The sequence below is a fragment of the Salminus brasiliensis genome, chromosome 17 (genome assembly GCF_030463535.1).
Source record: "Salminus brasiliensis chromosome 17, fSalBra1.hap2, whole genome shotgun sequence".
Classification (NCBI taxonomy): Eukaryota; Metazoa; Chordata; class Actinopteri; order Characiformes; family Bryconidae; genus Salminus; species Salminus brasiliensis.
The window spans coordinates 17,545,479-17,568,046 of NC_132894.1; positions in this window are offsets into that span (position 1 = coordinate 17,545,479).

A 22,568-nucleotide genomic window follows, 5' to 3' on the forward strand; every position below is an offset into this window, starting at 1 on the left:
TTGTGTCCTTGGCAGAGCAAAAGCAAGCAGTTTCACAGAGAAAAAACTCTGGTGAACTAAAGTAGTTAGCAGTCATAACTTCATTGACAATGACTGCTTTAGGGGCTTAAACATTAGCTGTTTATCCATCGTATCTGGTAAAATCTACACGTTTGTAGAGATTACTCAGATTTGTGACTAAATCAGTGGATGTGGGCAGATTTCACTGTCGTAATTTGATATTTTAGTGAAATGATGCACACTTTTCTGTGTAAATAAGTCAAAACATGACATAGTAGCTGCAATCCACACCTATGCTGAGACTGTATAATTCTTCAGAATATAGTCTTCAGAATATGAGTGTCCAAGACAACAAAAACCTGAACATGAATAAACTTTATGATCATGAACATGACTTCAGGAACAGTGTGTAAGTTGTAAATCATTGTTTAGAGCAGTGCTGGAGAAGTAAATGTACTTGTAATATGATTCCTAGTATTTACTAATCTCAAATTTGACAGTTTTGATTGGGGAACAGATGACCAGGAAGAAAAGGAAAAGGTGACGACAGCCCAGATGAGGAATATGTTTCTTGTCTTTGCAAACAGTATGTTATAGTTTGATTCTTACAGCTGCTGCTTCATTACTGGCAGGTAAAGGCCCAGACTAAGGTTGTGTTGCCCTGATGACCCCAGAGGTTTTGGCCTGCTTCTACCGGTCCCGGCACCAACCATAGAGGAACTCAAACCCAAGTCAAGAGAGGTGCTGTTTTTTTGTTTTTTTTCTTGGGCTAAATAAACACACGAGGCTTGACTGTATGCTGCACAGCTATAAATTGTCCTTTCATTTCTACGTCACTGTGTTGAACTAGCACACAAAACAATAACCAATAATGTAATAACTAATTATTCTCCATAGTGCAGCGTTTCAGACAGTCTAATGAGCAACCACTGGAGTAAAAGCTGCATGTCTCTCAAGTCACTTTATAGGCTGTTATATATTTTTCTGTAATATATTATTATGTAATATAATACATATCTGTTGCTGTACTGTGTTTTGCATTATTTGTTGCACTGATTGGAATTTATATACTAATCTGAGCATTTCTAGTATTGTTTATTATACACACTGTACAGCAATTAGCTCTACTACATTTTCTACTTCAAATCATGTTTAACCATCATTTTAAACAATGTGATACACACAAAGTATCACAATGGTTATGTAACCCTTATAAGCCCTTATTTCTTTGCAAATAGGACATTCATAGAAGTGTTTAATAAAATTGATCATTTTTATTTTGTCTTTCATCAACTCATGAGTCACCCTAATTAATGTATTTTTAAAGAAACAGTTGTAACAGTTCATTAATAATTTTACTTTATTTTCACAATGTTAAAAAAGTAAATGAGGGTAAAAACAATCTAATGAAACTAATGTGCTACAACAACTAAAAGTAGCTGGGTGAGGTTTCTAATAAATGAAAACTGAAGAGCTGGAAGCCCTGATGATGTACCTGCGTCCAGAAGGTTTGTGTGGTAATGCACCAGTGAGGGCACTTCATAACTGAGGTCTTCATCAGGCTGCAATAAGGACAAATAGCAGGCTTCTATTTGAGGGAAAAAAAAAAAAAAGTTCCGTTAAACTGAGCAGCGTGTTGTTGGGATCTGTAAATCAGTAACTCCAACTCTAGGGCGTATTTAAGGAGGCTTTTGTTTTCAGGGTAACAGGCTTGGCTCTGGCTAACGCCAGCTGCGGTGCATCTAGCTAACTGTTGACAGTTATATAAAATCCAAATGAGCTGGTTTATAATGTGCAAACAACAAAAAATATTCGGATTCATTTGCTGATCCTCTTACAGAGTAGGACTTGTTATTGAAGTTATTAAACTCATCTTGCGGGTTCAATGTTCTCAACCTAGCCAAGAACAGTTGGCTAGATGCATTACCTTTAGCTTTAATGGCTTTGATAAGCACCTCCTATCGCAACACACTTAACCCTTCATAAGATGATGACAGGACGACCTATGCCAGTTCCACGTCTCAAAGAACCACACACCTTCGATGTAGCTTATGAAGGTCTTCAAGCTGATCTAGCACAGTGCACTAGAGCCTGGACACGTATTCATAGGGAAATCTTCACAGATGTAAAGGATGCAACTATCAATAGGAAAATGTTTCCTTAGATAATTCCATTAATAAAGTTTTACCAGGTGACTTTGTGTACATCAAAACATTCAAAAGAAAGAGGAGCATCAGGAGAGGTGAAGGTCCATTTAAGGAAATTCTCACTACTACGTCTGCCCTTAAAGTAGAGGGATGCCCACACTGGTAGCACCTGAATCAGTGTTCCAGAGCACATGACCAGACACGACCAGTGGAACAGATGACAAGACCCACTTCAGTGCAACAGGTTGCAGATCCTGTGCAGGCCACATCACCACACGACATGAGTGACCAGGCAGGAACCAAGTGGGGTTTTCAGACCAGTTACTAGAAGTATGACCAGGCAGCAACCCTAATCTGAAGGGTCAGACAGTGTTTAGGTAACATTACACACACATCTGCTCACTTCCTCAATAGTCTCCCTCTCACACATCCTGGTAAAACGGGGTTGGGTTGTAAGTAGGGCCCTTGTCGTTTATCAGGTGAAGAAATTTGACATAAAATTGAGATTAGGAGGGTTGAGAGTTGAGCAGTTAGGAAAACATGACTCTCTTGCCAAGTTTGTTATGTTTGTTTACCGGAGGATTAGGTCTTTTAATATTGACCACTGTCTTACCTAAATCGTTTACTAACGAATGTCCCACATATAGCTCCTTTGTCTAGCCTAAAGATTTGTATAAATAGAAGGCGTTATAAAAGGAGATGTAGTTTAACACACTACATGGACCCATACCAACTGGATGACCATATAGAAGTGTGATTCACTATTGTTAACACGACCAGCTACACCACTACCTTAATTATCTTATAAAAATAAAATTACCTTAAAATCTTCTGACTAGGAGACCTGATTGTGATACCAAAATTGTGAACCAATAGATTTCTACCAATTTTCAGTTTGTATCACAAGACCAAACTCAGTGTAGGATGTCGTGGCATCCTTTTCGTGTGCTCTTACTTTAGAGGAACTTCTGGCTGTTATCAGTCATGATAGTCATCTCACTGATCCCGGCATCTAATAAATCTGTGAGATTGGCGATTCTGCTTCTTAATTATGGCAACCATTCTAACTAGTGTCTTGTGTATTCTAATTTGTTCTAGGAGAAGAGTCACTTGAGTGACCTGTGCCCATTTAGGCGTTTGATGTACAAGGGCAACTCAGAGTACCACAACTTCAATAGCAAAATTCTTTGCTCCAAATACTGCAATATACCCAATACAGGTTCATTGGTGTATGACACATAGTAATTAATTTGCCTGATACAGCCCAATCAACCATTGTTTGGTTTGAAAGAAAGTAATTTCAGTACCGGATGTTTACTGGATTTGTGGAGATTCCTGGCTGTATGTTACTCTTGATGGTTGGACAGGACTCTGTTAAGAGTTACGTAGATAGGAACCACAGTAAAAGGTACAGTCTCCCAAGGAGTTACCCAAGTATTTTATGTCCTGTATTTTTTTTTAAAGGTTTTGTTCTCTCACTGATAGCTTCATATACTACCAAATTCATTACTCATCCACCTGTACATGTTATCCACTTGTACTGTTATTCATATACTCATCTGCCTATGATTTCCACATGGAATACTATTGCCAATCATGAAGAGCGTAATGTGTTGATCGAAACAAAGTTACGATAGAGGGAAAATGATGGAAAGATTTGTATAAAAGCATTCAAAAGTGTACGAACGAATCAGGCCTTAGGATGAGACCACTAGAGTTGGCCAGTCTAAAATATGAGTAGGATAACAAGTAGTTAAAATCTGGGCCTTGAAGGAGAGGTGAGTGAGTCACATGGGATGTTTGCTGTCGAGGCAGATTTGGATGTGGGTGGAACTGGATAAGGAGTAAGACACCTGGGGGTGTTTTTTGATTGGATACAAGCAGAAGTGAATCAAGCACATTGGACAAGAAGAATATGTGATGAATTAGCCTTTCTTCAGAGGTCCAGATGAGGACTATATAAACTGCATGCAGTATCAGACTTATTCGGACTGCCTTGGGGAACGCTGGCTGTCTCAGACTAACACATTAGTGCCTTAGTCTTTAAACCTTTTGAAAACTTTATGGGTATGGGTATAAAGTTTGTATTCTGCCTTTCATTGACTTTGGAGCTGGATTCTTTTATGCATAATTTCTTTAAGAGCTTATTAGCTGATTGGACAAAATAGAGACAAAAAAAAACACTGACAATAGTCAGTCACACACAGCCACACACCGCTGCAGACGAATAGACTGATGTGGCAAGGTAGCCCATCACCAGTGTAAACAAGTATCTAGGGTGGAAGATTGTTAAATGTATTATTGTAAAAAGGTTACATAGCCAGGGCACCTTATCCTTGTTGACCAGATCCACCTTCAGGGAGAGAGAGAGAGGGGGGTCCTAAGAACCTGAATGACAAAAAAGAAAGTCAACACATGAAAAGAAACTGAATGATCATTTACCTGTTATGTCTTGATGAATGTGTATGGTAATAGAGCTGTGTGTGTATGCATGTTTAAATATAATTGACATCATCCCTCTAAAGAGGTACTGGCTTATCCTGGGGCTGGGCTCATCACCTAGATTCTCAGCAGGCGTATTCGGTAACAGCATTCAGGTGGAGGTTGACTAATTCAGGGCAGACTCATCACTGTCGAACATAAACTCTTTTGCTGTATCCTGATTTCAGTAAAATTATGAAGACATTCATAACTTGCAGCTAATAGTTACTCAATAATATACATTTGATTTGCTAATTAAGCTGGTTTAAAGCCCTATTTGGACTGGAATAGTTTTACCTGGCACACATCGAGTATTCCAGCTAGTTATTACAAATGAAAGCTACAAATTTCAATTTTTTTTTTCAGCTGGTTTCACAATAAGTGTTTGTAGTCTCAGGGTTAACTTGAAGTTTCTTACACTAATTGACCAAAATAAATGAATAAATAAATAAATGATTATGGGTGGGGTCTGATTAGACAGAGTGGCTGGTTGGCAGAAGTTAGCAGCTTATTTATTTACTTTACTGAAGCATTCAAGTATACAGTGGGACAAAGTATTTAGTCAACCACTGATTGTGCAAGTTCTCCTACTTAGAAATATCAACATCTCTCAAATGGGATTCTTAATTAGACAAAGGTCAATTAATTTTTGATGGAGTAAGCACATTTAAAAAAAAAACTAGCACATTTAGGAGGCTCATTTAGAACACTTTAAATGTCCCAGCTCAAGAACATTTAAAACCATAAAGATTTAAATAAATTCAAGTATAACAAAATCCTGAAGTTCAAGACTCCAAAAAAGCCGAAGACAGCTTTAACAAAAAAGGGGGAGGGGCTCTAACTAGCTGCGACCAAGCCCATGTACAAGTCACGTGACTCCCCCTAAAGCAGTTTTCTGATGTTACAATTACAAACCATGCTGCAGGGTTTTTTTTGAGATACTATGGGTGACACTGATATTTAATAAAAGCAGAGAAATTACTGAATAAATGCCTATAAAATTGAGTAAATCATGTAAATCAATTACCTGCCCACTATCCAGTTTTTTAACCTGACTGGTGTAACTGGGAAGGGCCAGTCAGTCCTGGTCACTTGTCAGTAGGTGGGCAGGGGGTCAAAGATGATCCTGCCATCTGCATTTTTCTGAGCAGTGTTCGGAAGCACACGGCAGAGCTCCTTCAGGGCCTCGCTGCATCGGGAAGAGAAGACTGGAGAGCTGGAAGACAGGAAACCTCTGCGTTACTCTTTGGGCTCCGATACTTTTCAGTGTTTTACAGAAGAATCTCCAACAGTGAGAAAACACCGCCCTGAGGAGCTGTCCTCAGTACAGGAGCAGGTGAAGTTGAAGAACTGATAACCTCGAACCAGTTAGCAGAGGTAAAGTGAAGACGACGACCCTTTGTGTCCACCATTGCTGCTAGTGCTGGGATTAAGACGGCTGTGTTGGGGGAGTCACCATGATCCAATCGTCGCTCTGTATGGAGTGTACAGAGTCTGACGGCACTGGAAAGGCTGCTCGCACCATGGAATGACTTCTCTCAAAAGACTCTTAGCCACTGTGATGACATCCTGTTGTCTGCAAAGGAAAAACATCTGGGTATTTTGAAAATTAAGCAATCACCACAAAACAATATTTTAAAAACAATAAATCTAATTTGAACAGCCCTGAGAAATTAATCATTTCCAAAACCTTGTCAGTAGAGCGCCTGAATAGACTCAATCACTCATTGGGATGGTATTAAAGACTATAAAGTAGGGACGATCGCTCAACTGTCCGTGTCGAATCACATCAAGTTTTAAAAGCAGAACCGCATTGAAACAAAAATAAAAATATAGAAAATGTGTAGGATGGGATTACTGCGTTTATACGGCAATGCTTTTAGCCATTCAACATGGCCACAGGTAGACATAGGACAATGAGCATGGTAAGGCTTATCAGCTGTTTTGCTTGCACCACTTTTACCAGTTTTTGTTGAAATTCCAAAACATTTCTGGTCTCAGAATGAATGATATTGGGTCAATAAAGGGTTGATCTCTAGTTAGTCACTAGTCTCAGTCTCGTCATTCTCACTTGGCAGCTCAGATCTTGACTGTGTAACAGAAGCAACATCAATTATTTTAACCCTTAAAGTATTTATACCGGGAAAATATGCGACTAACCTGGCTCACTAAACAACTGTCTCTGTCCTTCATCCAAGACTACAAGCATGGCTGCAAACTCATCATCATAGGACATACAAGATACTGATATTATACTGATACTGACATTATTTCAGCTGGTAACTTTTGTACCCACAGAGAGTATTTGGAGCAGCATGCTACACCTACAAACATGACAGATAGAAGCTAGAATCAAAATGTGAAAGGGAGTCTTTGTAGGTACGACAAGAACAGTCCATCATACCCAGTCTACTATCCAGACACAGGGAAAGTCCTTAAACACAGGCTTGTCAAATTTCATACAAAGTGTGTAGAAGAACAGCAAACCCAGTCTGACCAGTCAATGGCAGCTGACGATGTGTGTACCCCACATTCCAACAGCCAACAGTGTTGATCAGACTCCAGAAGAGGTTCAAGAGTCTTAAACTGATGCTCAAGATGGTGCTCAAACAGAGGAAGACAGACATAGTGCTTTCCTATCTCTTTGAAAAGTGTGTACTGAGGGACACTGATAGATAAAATTTTAATACAAGCAGAGAAATAACAATAAATGGTTATTAAAATAGAAAAAAATATGTAAAATTAACTACCTGCCATCTATTCAGTCCACTAACGTCAGGAACTTGCTGTGTCGGGAGGAGGTTTCAGTAGAATCTCCATCAATTAGAACACTGCCCTGAGGGGTTGTCCTTGAGTCCTTTTGAGTGTCCTCAAACTGGTTGGAAGAGAAGGAAACCAGCTGTGGTGGTGGAAGAGCCCTCTGTATTTCTAGGCCACACTGACAGGCTCTTGGTGCAGGAATGGAGACGACGACCTTTTGTGTGTGCTGCGCTGGTAGTGCTGGAATTAAGGTGGCGGTGTTGGAGAAGTCACGGGCAGCCTCCAGCCTCATCTTCCGTCAGTGGAGTTTGGACTGCTTTTACAACAGCAGCTGGATATACCGGTCAGGCTGGACGACCTCCCTGCAGAGTGTCGGGAGAGCTCGTCCCTCCATGGTCGCCAATGACTGTCAGTGAGAGAGTACTGTACAGTAACACAGGGAGCAGAGAGCAACAACCGTCTCAGACAAAGAAGACAAAACTGATATATAAAGAGTATAAAGTAGGAATGATCGCTTGATGCTGTGTCGAATTATGTTTTCGAGCTGCATCGAAACAGCAGTTTGGAGTCTCACACAAAACACAGGCCATTGTGTGATTGCTTAAAAAGAAGCGTGGTTGCGTCACTGACATGCAGTCACGTTTCAAGCACATCAATTCCCCGGTCCCACTGTAGACCCAAGCATAACAAACCGAATGTGAACGGATATATGAACAAAAGATTACAAAAAAAAATAACGTTCAATGAAAAGAAGAAACACAGGCAGACATCACTGTATGGTGCTCCGGTTTCAGTTTGGACAAAGCTTATGGACACACAAGTGACTCAGGCAATGGAGGTGAAGCTGAGAAGCCTCGACTCCTCTCCCAGAAGCTCCCATAAAAGATTGAAATTTAGCTTTGGCCAGTGGTAGTCACCGCGCATCCAGATCTACGCTGATCGTCAGTGCGAGTTGAGGAACTGTCAGTAAAACTAGTACATTCTTAAAAGAACATTCTCAATTAGTGCAGTTTCAGCAAAAGTTAACTTCAGAAGCACGGGGAAAATGCATAGCCATCCTAGATTTAATATATTAAAGGTCATCTTAAAATGCATGTGATCTATTAATGGACAAAGACTAAATGATTACGCTCTGACTGGACTTTTTTTTTTAGATGCCCAAATAACCTGTAGCCTACACACCTCAAGAAGAAGAAATGACATTTTGTGGACTATATATGTTGACAGAATGCAATCTGAGAACCAGCTACGTGTTTTAAAGCTCCCACAATACCGAAAAAAAACACTGGACGATTAAGGAACGGTTAGCAATGTGACTGTGAAACTCTGACTGAGAACACAGGGCCATTGTTTAGCAGTGCCGACACAGAATAAGGGCATTTGACTGTGACTAGCGTCTACGGCGAGAGACTGGATCTTAGGTGTTGAGTATATTGATGCATGCAAACATGTATGAGTACTTCATTGACAATTACTGCTTTAGGGGCCAGAGATCATATATTTAACAGCCCAAATTCAAAGCTAGAACTGCTTTATATTCATTTTTTTTATTAAAGGTCACAATTACAAACCATGCAGGGGACAGACACAGTCTCGATATGGCAGGGTTTGTCTGAGATACTTTGAGACTTATATTTAACTTAATACAGGCAGAGAAATTACCAAATAAATGGTTATAAAATTGAGTAAATCATGTAAATCACTTACCTGCCCACTATCTATTTCACTAACCTGACTGGGAGGGGCCAGACAGTCCTGACGTAGCACCTTCTTGGCGTTCCTGGAGAGAACGATGGACCCCAGGTCGCTCAGGTCCAGACTCTCCCGAAAGCTCTCCCAATTCTCTATATGAAAATCAGCGCTGATGCACCTGTTCCGCAGCCAGCAGTGGAGCATAGAGAGCTGGGTAAACAGCTCGCCCACTCGTTGGTAAGTGGTGTCCAGAAACAGAATAGTGGAGAACGTTAGCGCCGAAGCCGCATGACAACGTACAGGACACCTGAAAAAAAAAAAAGGAGATTGTGGTATTCGTTGAGTACTGTTCATTGTTTTAAAGTAGAATCTCCAACAATGAGAACACCACCCCGAGGAGTTGTCCTCGGTAAAGGAGCAGGTAAAGAAGGCGAAGAGCTAAGGACCTTGAACCGGTACGCAGAGGCGAAAACCAACTATGCTTTTTTCCGGCCACGCTGATGCAACCGACGGTCAGTGAGAAAGAGTATTGTATTGTAACACAGGGAGAAGAGAGCACAAGCATCACAACAACTGGCTCAGATGAAAAAAAGACTAAAGACTAGTGGAATGGTCGCTTGATCAAATTGATACCATTGGAGTTATATAAATTCTAATTCCGCGTCTCTATTGACGTTCACAGCTACGAATAACCAGGATCATGTGTGGTTGTGTCATAAAACCACTATGCTAGCTTTTCCCAGCCAATTTGTTTGATTCTGATTGGAGCAACACTGTTAAGGGAAGATTGGAGCACAATCTGCAGATCATCTGTTACATGTTCTAGATCTTTAAGATGAAATGGGAAGGAGATGGAGAAATCTGGAAGGTTATTAATGAAAACACTAGCTGCAATAGCTAAAACTTGTGGAGTCCATGCATTAAGAATGAAACAGCGATGGCCTCTGAACTCTCACCAAGGACGTGACGAACAGCCAAAAATACGATACCAAGTTCCCCATTAAAGAGTACAGTAGGCTTTGTTACCTGGATGTCACTGTAATTATGGTAATTTGATATCTGATTTTTTGCTGGTGACGAGTTTGGAGTAAAAGGCAGAGGTTTCCTGCTGAGAAACATTCTTAACTGCACCGATAACCAAAAGAGTCAATAAATGAAAAAAAAAAGGACCAAACTCCATTAGGAGCTCTAGCCAGCTGCAACAGAGCCCATGAATGGAGTCATGTGACTTCCTCTAAAGCAGTTTTCTGACGATCCAATCACAAACCACGTAAAGACAGAGTCTCCATACTGCAGGCCCTTTCCTGTGCGTGAGTGGAGGCAACAACCCTCTGTGTCCGGAGCAGCCTCCAGCCTCATCTTCCGTCTCCAGGCTGAGGAGGGAGGAGCAGAAGAGGCTGAAGCAGAAGTAGACATCTGTGAGGCTTTGCAGCCCTCAGATGAAGACCGCTGAGATCTTGTTGTACAAAGTGTGTGTAATCTAGCTCTTTTGTGTTGTGTTTTTGTTGTGTGTACTTTCTTTAGATTCAACAAATTCAACATTAAATATCACTGGAACCTGGAAGTGTTTGGCTGTATCCTTCTGCTGAACTGTCCTTCACGTCTGCTCAAAGCCACGCCATCACCACAACAACATGAGCATTTCAATACTGACCCACAATGAGCCTAATCTATTTAAAAACCAACTACACATCTGTTCTGCCCGTGTTGCCCAGAAATTTAAACTCAGATTTGGTAAGGATACACCCCCTAGATTTCTAGGGTTTATAAGGATGGAGAATTTTAATCTGGGCTTTTTATCATTCCCAAATAAATCTGCTTATTAACTGATTTACCTTTTTAAAAAATAATGAGGGGTCAAAGGACAAGACAGGTTTTGAAGTAAAAAGCAATCTAGGTAAAATGTTCCTCTTGATCACACCAATTCTGCCAAACAAAGTGTGGTTCAGGTCAGGGGTAATTGTTACCCAAGGTATCTAAAACCAGTATTTGTCAACTGGAATGGTAGATTTAGTTTAATATAATCCGGGACATTCAGCTGAATAGCTGTAGACCTGCCAAAATTGATTTTATAGCCAGGTAGCACACTATAATTAGTGATTACGTTCCTGATTTCAGGAACAGACGTCACTGGATTCTTTAAATACAGAAGTAAATCGTCTGCAAATAATGATGATCATTTATGGAGGCTGTGGGGTCTAAATACAACAATTTAAGTATATTTATAAAATTATTCGACAAAACGATTTTCTCCAGTAGTGCAAAAAGAAAAATTCACTTAACCCTGCTGAACACTTTCTCAGCATCTAAGGAAACAATTAAAGTAGGGTCATTTCTTTTGGCATGAAGACTTATAACATTACGAAGGCGGTGAACTTTATCGGATCCATATCTGGATTTAATGAATCCCGTCTGATCAGGTTTAATGATGTAGGGTAGAAATGTTTCCAGTCGGAGAGACAGTGCTTTAGTCAGAATTGTGTAATCTACATTAAGTAAACCAATGGGTCGACAGGAAGCACATGCTGTTGGGTTTTTGTCCTTTTTTAACAGCAGACCATTTGAATTTTCCTCAAGATTATTATTAATCATGGGCATAAAAATGGGGCATAAATCTGGCCAAAACTTCTTGTAAAATTGGACTGGATAGCCGTCAGGGCCAGGAGCTTTTCCTGAGGGCATGGCCCTGATAGCATCCCAGACCTCCTCTGGTGTAAAGGAGGCATTCAAAAAAGTCTGATCAACTTCTGAGACTCTAGGGAGAGAAATGTAATCTAAGTAATTTGATCTATCCAAATGTGAACTGCTACAGTCTGAAGTGTAAAGTGATTTTAAAAAGTTACAGAAAGGATCATTAATTATGCGAGGGTGTTAGAAAATATAACCAGAAGGAGTTTTTATAGCTTTTACAGATCGTTGAGTATATTGTAATTAAGCTGGTGAGCTAATAAACGACTGGGTTTATTTTCAAACTGTTTAGAAAAAAGTAACAACTTAGAAATATGAGGAGTTCATTCAAGCTTAAGTTTTAATTTAGCATTTACTAGCAGAGACCAGTTTGTATCAGACTGTGTTTGTGTTCTAGTTGCAGCATCTCAGCTTCCAAAATTTTCTTTTTTTTTTTTCCTGGAGAGACGCAGAAGAGATCAAATGACCTCTTTAAGGCCGTCCCATTTAATTGCACTGGTAACTGGAGAGTTGCAGTTGTCTTGCCAATAATCTGTAATTCTCTCTTTAACATAGAAACAAAACGCTTCTTTATTTAGTAAATGTGTGTTAAATCTCCACTGAGGTGTCTTTAATGCTGTTAAATTTAGCATTACATTCAAATACACTGGACTGTGGTCAGATAAAACCAATTTTACAGACATTCAACATATGTATAGAGTTAGTAGGAATAAGAAAGTAATCCAGTCTTGAATAGGAGCCATGGGGATGAGAGTACATGCCACTCTGAGCCAAGGCTTTCACGTGTAAAACTTCCGCCATCAGGTCAGTATAAAAGCGCAAGGTTGACCCATTATGAGAGACTGAACGTTTCTCCAGCGCAGCTCCTAAAATAACTTCTTTAGTGATGAAAGTGGACCAGGATGCTCCATGGTGAGCTTTTGGACAAGAATGTTAAAGCCTGTTCAATTTCAATGGGCAGAACACCCATGGGAAGATCCATCCAGGAGGGAATGTGGTGTTGGAGGAACTTTAACTGCAGGGGGGAGAATCATTGCCCTCTGCATTTTCCGGCAAAACAAACATTTCCTGGACATTTTTTTTGTGAGTTGGGCTCCGTGGTTGTTTAGAGAGTTTTCAGTCGGCAAGTTTTCAACCTCATCCCATCGGTCTTCTGTGGCAGTAACTCATGCCACTAAAGTGGATGACTAAACAACTGTTAATGCCAAAGTAATATAAGGTGTGAAATCAGGGTCCAAAATATAGTTTACAGTATCCGGTGTGATCATCACAAAATATAAGATCTTGTAATTATATGGGGCTACCAGAGCCTCCACTGTTGAGGGGCATGAATTGTGAGCACAATTCTCAGGCAAATGCTCAGGTATTTACCTTAAAACCTCAATCAACACGCCTGAATCCATTTCAAAATCTAAAAATGCAAGACCACCATCTGACTTACACCTCTGTAAAGTAGATCATTTAATACGAGGTCGTTTACCATCCCAAATACACATGGATAGTACCTTAGAGTGTATCCCAATATTTTTATAGGCAGGGTCAAAAGGTATCATAACTATAGAAATTCAGTCTAGGCCAAATGTTAATTTTTAACACTACAATCCTGGAGTCTAGTGAGTTAGGCAAGTGTGTCCAATTCTTTATCTATTTTCATTTGTTCTAGTATACTATACTCACTGAGGGACACACGTCTACACCCAAATACCTAAACTAGCACGTTTAAGAGGCTCATCTAGACCATTAAAATGTTTCAGCTCAAGACTCAAAATACCAGAAAGATTAAAAATAAATTCAACAAGACCCTTAGTTTCCAGACTCCAGACAAAAGAACCCAACACACCTTAAATATATAAAATAAGTGAACTGCCCAAATACACCCCAGTACTGACCGTTTGATCAAGAAGCAGCTCAATGTTTGGCTGTTAGGGTCGTCTTTCTTCGCGCCCTCCGGGAGAACGAGAATGCACAGGCTGTTCCATCAACCCCGGTCTTGCAGATCAAACACCAACCGTTCCAGAGCGCCCAAACGATCTGAGTGTCCTGATAGAAGTTTATTCTGCTCCCTTTGCTCGCCCATGAGATAGTCTAGCTTTGAACACATCCTGAAATGTAGACGTGTAAAGAATTCTTCCCACATTTGCTGAGAGCCACGCCATGACTGTTTTTACCTTTTTTACTGGTGACGAGTTTGGAGTAAAAGGCAGAGATTTTCTGCTGAGAAACATCCTTAACTGCACCGGTAACCAAAGAGAGTCAATAAATAAGGACCAAACTCGATCGGGAGCTCTAGCCAGCTGCAACCGAGCCCATGAATGTGACTCCCCCTAAAGCAGTTTTCTGACATTACAGTTACAAACCATGCGGGGGACAGACACGGGTCTCCATACTGCAGGGTCTGTCTGAGATACTATGAGGGACACTGATATATTACTTTTTAAATCAAGATGAGAAATGACAGAATAAATTATTATAAAATCCAGTAAATCATGTAAATTAATTACCTGCCCACTATCCAGTTGCCCTGTGGTCCTGTCTTATTCCAAGTGGTGTCCAGAAGTGTGTGGCAGAGCTCCTTCAGGGTCTCGCTGCATTGGGCAGAGAAAAGTGAAGAATGATGGTACCGAAGTCACCTGGCAATGTCCAGGAAAAAAAAAAAAGTTTGAGGCATTATTCTTTGGTCCCGATACTTTTAAGGGTTTAACAGAGGAGCCTCCAACAATAAAAACACCGCCCTAAGGAGTTGTCCTCGGGGAGGGAGCAGGTAAGGTCGAAGGTCACACCAGTTATAGTTGAGGTGAAAACTGGCTGTGGTGATGGAGGAGCCCTGTGCTTTTCCATGCTACGCTGACATCCCCAGGTCCTCTCCGGTGCGGGAGAGGAGACAACAACCCTCGGTTTCCACCACGCCGGTAGTGCTGGATTTAAGATGGCCAGCGTTAGAGGAGTCACAGGCAGCCTCAGGCCTCGTCTTCAGTCAGTGGAGTTTGGACTGTTTCTACAACAGCAGCAGTCAAGCTTGATGACCTGCTTGCAGAACGCCTGGAGATCTCGCTCCTCAGCAGGCGCCAAGTTTCTCCAGAGTAAACAGACAGAAACACAAACGACGGTCAGTGAGAGAGTACTGTACAGTAACACAGGGAGCAGAGAGCACAAGATTCACAAAAGCTGTCTCAGAGGAAGAAGACAGAGCTGATATTAAAGACTATAAAGTAGAGACGATCGCTCGACACTGTGTCAAATCACGTCTCGAGCTTCTAAAGCAGAATCAAATAAAAACAAAACTAAAATAGAAATATAGGAAATGTGTAGGATAGGATTACTGCATTTAAATGTTAATGCTTTTAGCCATTCAATATGATCACAGGTAGATCACTGAACCTTCATTCTAAACTCAGTGAAACTAATATAAATCAATAAAAACATCTTTTGTTATGACAGACAGATGCAGAACCATATGGGCTTATATTCTCTCTTCTCTCCTGTACATAAGACATACTCCTGATCTGATTCTTTTTTTAGACAAAAAACAACAAAAAAACAAAAACACCTTTGCTTTTCCAATATTTAGCATTAAGTCTAGATTTTCCCCCTGCCCTCCTTTCTTGCCTAGAGAAATATGCAATTCACCTTTAGTGACCCAATATTATTCATATCATTCAAAATTCTCGGGTTTAAACAACCCTGAGAGTCAAAATATTTCAAGACAATATCTTAGAATATTCCAATTTAAAACAAATCTGGATCCAGAGAAGTTCCCAGTTCAGACAACTGTGAGACTGAAATTATCTTAAAGGATGAAGATGTCCAAAGCATTGCCCTGAGTCCAGATCACTGCAAAAAGCAAACTTGAAAATTAAAATATCAAAAGGGATCCAGGTTAAAGTAACCTGAAGGTCTAAGAATATGGCATCCCGCCACCTTTTTTTATTTTATTCCAAATTCATAAGGCAAGCGGTCTAATTAATTAGCTTACAGTCACCTCAGGTACAGAGTCTCGGAGTCAGTAGAGCGCCTGAATTGACTCAGAATCACTCATTGGGATGTCGGCGGCCGCCTCTGATCCTGTCTCTGAAAACTCTGGACCCAGAGGAATATTGGGATCTCGGTGGAACCTCAAACTGAGGTAGTGGGATTTGCTTTTCCGCGCTTAAAGAATCAACTCGATCAGTCAGTTTTAGGAATGTAGAGAAACACTTTAATCCTGCAGTAACGCCGGTGGAAGGCTTCAGAACTGCGTCTGACAAAAAAAAAAAAAAAAAAGAATTAAACGAGCACTACATGACATTCACACACTTACTGGTTTTCAATTGTCCTTTTGATCTCTATTTGCTGAAGCGCTGGTTTTCATCCCCTTTGATGTCCTATGCTGATCACACTAATTTTCTGAGCTCCCTGTGATGAGGCTGGTGTGAAGTTGATGGACCCCCATTGTTTCAAAGTAACAAAAGCCACCATCTGTCTGTTTCTGAAAACAACGTATACATAGAATATTAAAACGCCTGAAAAGATTCCCCCACAATATTGCAGCGCCGACGTACAAGACAAGAAAACCAGATTCACCATTTGATATTTTTTCTGACTGATGGAATTTGGCTTCCCCCTGTACCCCAGCTGTGCAGTGAACACACACACACACACACACACAAACACAAACACAGGACAGTGAGCACACGTGGTTGGAGCAGTGGTTCGGTGCCCACAAAAGAAGGTGAAGGGCCTTACTCAAGAGTGGCAGTTTGCCGAGCCCGGGTATCGAACCCACAACGCCACCACTGCCCCTGCAGCTGCTTATCGTTACCAGATTGTCTCTATTATTATTGGGCTTCGAACATCAGGGCTGTTGCTGCACGTTACAAGTGTTGCTCTGTTCACAACTACCCACACCAGAATCTTTATCTAGCTGTTCACTGAACCAGACTGTGAACCAGTCCCTGAAAATCTGGCTGCAGTTTAAAGAGTATTTTCACTAAATGAATGATATATATACAGCCCGATGATGAAAACCCTCCTACCTAAAATTGGGTGCAGTGGTAAATTTAATACTACTTGGCAACCTGTCTTGACCGGTCTTGTCTTGACAATATGGACTCTGATTAATTGGCTGCTTAGCACCCAGTGTGAAATCTATTTCTCTATTTAAAATTCTGCAGTCATTTACATTTACTCTCTTACACTGACACTGATATACTACTTTTTAATACAAGCAGAAAAGTGACAGAATAAATGGGTGGAATCAAGTAAATCACTTACCTGCAAACTATGCAGTTCACTAACCGGACAGCGTGAGTAGGAAGGGTCAGTCAGTCCTGGCACCTTCTTGATGTTCCCGGAGAGAACGACAGACCCCAGGCGGCTCAGGTGAAGCTCATCTCTGCAGTAGAAGACCGGACACAGCCAAAAGATTTCCCAGTTCTCTACATAGTCAGCGCAGACGGACCCGTCCCGCAGCCAGCAGTGGAGCGCGAAGAGCTGAAGAAGCGGCTCCCTCACTCGTCTGTAAGTGGGCGGGGGGGGGGGGCGTAGATGATTCTGGTGTCTGGCTTTTTCTGAACAGTGTCCAGAAGCGTACAGCAGTGCTTCTTCAGGGCCACGCTGCATCAGGCAGAGAATAGTGGAGAACGATGGTGCCAAAACCACCTGGGAACGTCCAGGACAGTGGCGCTTGAACAAACGAAGACTGTGGCATTACTCTTTAGGGTCGATGGACCCTATAGAAAAGGGAGTTAAAAGTTGAAAAAAATGTGTTGCCCAGCGACAGCTCCAAAACATCACTGCTCTAGAGGAGATCTGCATGGAGGAATGGGCCAAAGTACCAGCTACAGTGTGTGCAAACCTGGTGAAGACTTACAGGAAATGTTTGACCTCGGTCATTACCAACAAAGGTTATGTTACAAAGGATTGAGTTGAACTTTTGTTTTTGACCAAATACTTATTTTCCACCATAATTTACAATTTTTTTTTTTTTAATCCAGCAAGGTGATTTCCTGAATCTTTATAAGAAGGAGAACTTGCACAATCAGTGGCTGACTAAATACTTTTTTTGCCCCACTGTAAGTCTACCCCCAAATACCTAAAGTGGCCCACCACTGGAATATAAAAAAGAAAAAGGAGAAAAAAAAAATAAAAATGGCATTCTTGACATGCGTCCCTTTCTAGGAGAAAGCAATACTGGGCAACAACTAATGCAAAAAGTTGGGTTCTATTTAAGTAATAATGAGATTAAAGCTATATTAACATCCTTATTAAATTCACCTTTATCTAGGGAGCAATTAATCATTTCTAACAAAGTTCCCAATTCTGCCCAGAAGAATACAATTCATCAGAGATGCCGTCCAATCCAGACGACTTGCCCTTTTTCATCTGACAGAGGGTCTCTTTCAAATCTAGAGGAGAAATATCCTGATCTAAATAAGATGACTCGTCAGTGCACAATTGTGGCAAATTTAAGTAATGGAAAAAGGGGCAATATTTAAGGTTTTCTTTGGGACATCTGATTTATAGAACTCTGAATAGAGCATCATTGATTTGTGCATGTTCTGTAAGCAGGTCTCCATCATGAGACCTTACTGCTGCAATATTTGAGAATTCCTCATTACTTCTGAAAGTCCACTAGATTTGTAATCAAAGCAAACTAGCATGTTTAAGAGGCTCATTTAGACCATTAAAATGTTCCAGCTCAAGACATTCAAAGATTAAAAATAAAAGACAAAGATTTAAAATAAATTTAAGTATATCAAGACCCTTAACTGGTACTGGTAGCCAAACATTGAGCTGCTTCTTGATAAAACTGTTAGGGTCGTCTTTCTCCGCGCCCTCCGGGAGAACGAGAATACACAGGCTGTTCAGTCAACCCCGGTCCTGCAGATCAAACACCAACCGTTCGAGAGCGTCCAAACGATCTGAGTGTCCTGATAGAAGTTTATTCTGCACCCTTTGCTCGTCCATGAGATAGTCTAGCTTTGAACACATCCTGAAATGTGGACATGTGTGTAAAGAATTCTTCCCGCATTGCTGAGAGCCCCGCCATGATGGTTTTCTCCAGACAAGGAGGAGACGAATATTACCTTTTTGGCTGGTGACGGGTTTAGAGTAAAAGGCAAAGATTTCCTGCTGACAAACATCCTTAACTGCACCAGTAACAAAAAAAAAAAAAAAAAATGAATCAGTTTTCTGATGCTACAATTACAAACCATGCGGGGGACAGAGACAGTATCTCAGACAGACCCTGCAGTATGGAGACTATGAGGGACACTGATATATTACTTTTTAAAACAAGCAGAGAAATGACAGAATAAATGATTATAAAATCCAGTAAATCATGTAAATTAATTACCTGCCCACTATCCAGTTGCCTACCCTGGGGTCCTGTCTTTTTCAGAGTGGTGCCCAGCAGTGTGTGGCAGTGCTCCTTCAGGGCTTCACTGCATCGGGCAGAGAAAAGTGAAGAATGATGGTCCTGAAGCCCCCTGGCGATGTCCAGCACTCCTTGAGAGGAGGTGGGGGGGGATTGAGGCCGTACTGTTTGGTCCTGATACTTTTAAGGGTTTTAAAATAGAACCTTCAACAATGGAAACAACACCCTGAGGAGTTGTGAGGGAGCAGGTGAAGAGCTGAGGACCTTGCACCAGTTAGCAGAGGTGAAAATCGGCTGTGGTGGTGGAGGAGCCCTCGGCTTTTCCAGGCCGCGCTGGCAGCCCCAGGCCGGTGCGGGAGAGGAAACAACAGCCCTCTGTGTCCGGAACAGCCTCCAGCTCTGCAGTTTAAAGAGTCTTTTCACTAAAGGAATTATCTATATACAGCCCGATGATAAAAACCCTCCTACCTAAAATTGGGTGCAGTGGTAAATTTAATACTACTTGGAAACCTGTCTTTACTTAAATAGACAATATGGACTTGATTTACTGGCTGGTTAGCAACCAGTTTGAAATCTTTTCACTATTTAAAATTCTGCAGTCATTTACATTTACTCTTACCCGTTGCGTTTCTTTGGGCACTTGTATGTGCTTTTATAACTTCATATTCAGAAATTACCTGTATTTTTAGACTTTATTTTACATTTAAGTTAATCATGAATGCAAAAAGACTCAGCTTCCAGGGGACCCTGTGTGAACAGATTATATGACCCCCACCAATGTAATAAACAGACCTACGCCCTTGATTTAGTTTCAAAGAGATCTAGTGAACTAACATGGTTAGCAATTATAACTTCATTGACAGTGACTACTTCAGGGTCTAGAGATCGTATATTTAACAGCCCTGCAGGATTTGTCTGAAATACTATGAGTGACACTGATATTACTTTTTAATACAAGGAGAAAAGTGACAGAATAAATGGGTGGAATCAAGTAAAGCATGTAAATCACTTACCTGCCAACTACGCAGTTAAATAACCTGACAGTGTGACTGGGAGGGGCCTGTCAGTCCTGGCCTGGCACCTTCTTGATGTTCCCAGAGAAAATGACGTACCCCAGGCATCTCAGGTGAAGCTCATCTGTTCGGTCAGTGGGGTCAGTGGTCAGGGGGTAGGAGACAATGATCCTGGTGTCTGGTCAAAGTCACCTGGTGACGTCCAGGACACGGGCACCTGGAAAACAGAGACTGTGGCATTACTCTTTAGGGCCGATACTTTTCAGTGTTTTACAGAAGAACAGTGAGAACACCGCCCTGAGGAGTTGTCCTCGGTGCTGGAGCAGGTGAAGAACTTAGCAGTTAGCAGAGGGGAAAAATGGCTATGGTGGTGGAGTAGTTTTTCTCTCTGCTTTTCCCAGCCACACGGACACTTCCAGACCCTCCAGGTGAGTGGAGAGGACAACCCTCTGTGTCTGCTGCACCGGTAGAGCTGGAATTAAGACTGTCGCTTTTGAGGAGTTATGGGCAGCCTCCAGCCTCGTCTTCTGTTGGTGGAGTTTGGACTGCATCTACAACAGCAGCTGGATCTGCCGTACAAGCTTGATGACCTCCTGGAGAGCTTGTTCCTCCGTGGTCGCCTCTGAGTAAAAAACACAGACGATGGTCAGTGAGAGAGTACTGTACAGTAACACAGGGAGCAGAGAGCACAAGGATCACAACAAGAAAGGCCACAAAAACAGTAACATGTTCACAATAGGCTTAGAGTACAACAGGCTTTATTACCTGAATGTGGTCAATGATCACAGTGGTGATGGTTGCAATGTGTGTTAATATTCAAAAAGCATGAAATCCTTGTTCACTGTAATTATGATGTTTCACATTATGCAATAGAGAGCATGAAGATCAAGGTAAGATTGATAACCTGAACTGTGAAGTCTGCAGACAAGGGAAATCTGCTCAGAGTAGGAACAGAACCTGATACACGAGCAAAAGCAGTACTTGAACTAGTACATACTGAGTTCACAGCCAGAGATTTTCAGTCATTGATCAGTAAGAAGGGCATAAGACGTGAGACCTCAGCACCTTGATCACAACATCTAAAAACAACTGAGAAAAATTGGAGAACCCTATTTGATAGGGGAAGGTCAATGCAGTGGTCATTACGGCAGATGTCCAGAATTCTTTAGGTAATTCGATCTCTGCTAGCAGTCAATCCCAACAAGGACTTAAATAGCCACTAAGCTTAAAATGATACTTAATACAACAAGGATGTTAAAGCCAATTTTCTAATGTTACAATTACAAACTATGTGGGGGACAAAGTCTTGATACTACAGGGTTTGAGATACTATGAGGGACACTCATTTATTCCTTTTTAATACAAGCAGAGAAATGAGTAATAAAAGGTTATACAAATCGAGTAAATCATGTAAAATCACTTACCTGCCAACTATCCTGTTCACTGACATGGCCGACCGACACCAGACGGCTCGGGTAAATCTTCTCTGTTAGAGGACCAGACACAGCCAAAAGGGTTAAGTCTATTATAAAGACATGGAAGAACGAGGGAGACGGCGATGGAAATGGCAGTAGAGGACACTAGCATGAGCACTTTCAAAACTCGACAATTTGTTTCTCCAAGTAGAAAAAGATCAAACATACAAGACGTCCTCAAGTTCTGATCGGATTATGAGAGACAGTAGTGCATCTATGACTGAATAATCCATTATAAACAGCAGTACTCACAGATGCATAAATACAACACAGAACTTCCCGACGCAGTATTAGTATTCAAGCTAGATCCAGCATGCTTGATGTGAACAAACAGTTGGATTTGACTGCATGTACAGAGCTGACTTTCACATCAATGAAATTAACCAAAGAAGAAAGGCCTGGAATCTCACAGTAACAATGAAATCCTGACAGTCTCCGAAAAACAATCTTAGTAGGCCAGCAGCCTCAACATAGAAGTAAAGACAACAGCTGCATACAGTCCATGGAGCACTGGACTTTTCGAACGGCACAACCAAACACTTACTGAGATCATTGTGAAAGTAAAGACAAGTAACAGTGGTGACTGGAATACTGCACTGGACTGGGCCCTTATGGCAAAGAACACCAGGCAAAAGGTCCATGGCTACAGTCCACATCAGCTGGTGTTGGGACATAATCCTTACCTGCCCTCTGTGCTAACTGACAAGCCTTCTGCTTTAGAGGGCACCACTTTTACTGAAGAAGAATGTCCAGAAAGAATACGGAGAGCACTGCGGAAGCACCTTCGTCACACAGATAGAAACAATTAAATAAGTAATAAAGTGTACTATAAGAGCGTGGTCTGTCCAGAGTGGTGTTAGTCTGAGGAGTGGTGTTAGTCTGATACAGGTTCCTCCATGTCTGAGAAAAAAGTCAACACAGAGTGAGGATCGATGTGAAATAAAGGATAATACAGATA